We start from the raw sequence: 2,008 nt of genomic DNA on the forward strand, positions 1-2,008 counted from the left end.
GGTGGTCTGTAACTTTCTGGAGTAGATTATTTCAGTGTCACTGCCACAGGAAGTAACTAATAACACTCCCTATTTAGGCATGCCATTTATTACATTATCACTAAAAACACTGAAAAGGATATCTGGCATTGACCCAGACCTGGAAACATCATGAAAATCATAAAGAAATAAAAGTCTTTCCGCGCTACTCTGGGACGGGTCCATACGGCGTTGTTCTTGATTCCCGTCGTATCTTAAAGGGAAACTTACACAATGTCCAGAGTCCTTGATGTCCTGCAGATGAAGGAGGAGGATGTCCTCTAATTCCTTGCTGCAGGAACCCACTTAGGTGGCACCAACCTTGACTTTCAGATGGAGCAGTAGTACATCTACAAAAGGAAAATGACGGTATCTACATCATAAATCCGAAGAGGACCCGGGAGAAGCTGTTGCTTGCAGCCCGTGCTATTGTTGCCATTGAGAACCCTGCTGATGTCAGCGTCATCTCCTCCAGGAACACTGGGCAGCGAGCTGTGCTGAAGTTTGCTGCCGCCACTGGAGCCACTCCAATTGCTGGCCGCTTCACCCCTGGACCTTCACTAACCAGATCCAAGCAGCCTTCAGGGAGCTGCGGCTTCTAGTGGTAACTGACCACTGACCCAGGGCTGACCACCAGTCTCTCACAGAGGCATCTTATGTCAACCTGCCTGCCATTGCTCTGTGTACCACAGACTCTCCTCTGCGCTACATGGACATTGCCATCCTGTGCAACAATAAGGGAGCTCACTCAGTGGGTCTGATGTGGTGGATGCTGGCCGGGGAAGTACTCCGCATGCGTGGCACTATCTCCCGTGAGCACCCATGGGAAGTTATGCCTGATCTTTACTTCTACAGAGACCCAGAGAAGGCGGCTGTGACCAAGGAGGAATTCCAGGGCGAATGGACCGCACCAGCTCCTGAGTTCACTGCTGCTCAGCCAGAGGTGGCAGACTGGTCCGAGGGTGTGCAGGTGCCCTCTGTGCCCATCCAGCAGTTCCCTACTGAAGACTGGAGTGCCCAGCCAGCCACTGAGGACTGGTCAGCAGCTCCCACAGCACAGTCCACCGAGTGGGTTAGCGCCACCACCGAGTGGCCCTGAGCTCCTCTGCAGACACCTGAGCAAAGGGGAAAAAGGTGGAAGGAAAATAAAGATCCTACAAGCTGAAAAAAAAGAGAAATAAAAGTAAGAAAGGTATGATTCCACACAAATCAGACTGGCAAAACCATGAAAAGCACGCAATGTAGAAAAATTGGAACCACACGCATGAGTAACTAGAAGGAGAATTGCTATAATCACTTTGGACATGATTTTGCAAAGTCTATTGAACTCAAGATGAATGTAGTCTACAACACAGAAATTCCACTTGGAGAGAAATCCCTGTGTCCACAAAGAATGAAACATGTAAAAGTTTGCTATAGCATTTGTTGTTATAACAAATTTTGAAAAGGAAGCTCCAATAGCCAGCATTAGGGAACTAGATAAATGATACATTATGAAAGACACTGTCATGGGGCCCATCAAAATCAAGAGTTCCTAGAATGCATTAGGCTGAATAGAAATAAGAAACAAGTTGTCAAATATTTGTTAAAATAAACTATTTGTAGGAGTTCTTAATTTTAGAAAAATCCATAGGCAGTGAAAGTCTGAGATGGATCATTTGGTTAGGATTGATCAGCTCTGGAAGGGAAGAAGTAATGGAAGTTTCAGGATGATGCCTGGACCACTGTGTTTCTTTTCAAATGCTTTGAAGTGTCTGCAATAAAACATAACCATGTGTTAATTTTTTTTTCTGCGAGTCTCTTTAAGGGGTCTTTTCAAATATGAGATGTGTCATATTTGATGTTCATTCAACAATATTAGTTTTAAGGGGCAGGAAATTTAGTAATACCTGATGGGCTACTATTCCTTATTATTTAAGAACCTTGGTAAATAATAATAATAATAATAATAATAATAATAATAATAATAATAAGGTGCTACAGATGTAGC

At 44.2% G+C, this 2,008-nt stretch overlaps 1 pseudogene; it reads left to right on the plus strand.

Moving 5' to 3' along the window:
• Nucleotides 1–214: 214 nt before the first annotated feature.
• LOC118574663 lies at nucleotides 215–1,117 on the plus strand (annotated as a pseudogene).
• The last annotated feature ends 891 nt before the right edge of the window (nucleotides 1,118–2,008 follow it).

This window comes from Onychomys torridus, chromosome X (assembly GCF_903995425.1).
Source record: "Onychomys torridus chromosome X, mOncTor1.1, whole genome shotgun sequence".
In the NCBI taxonomy this organism is placed as follows: domain Eukaryota; kingdom Metazoa; phylum Chordata; class Mammalia; order Rodentia; family Cricetidae; genus Onychomys; species Onychomys torridus.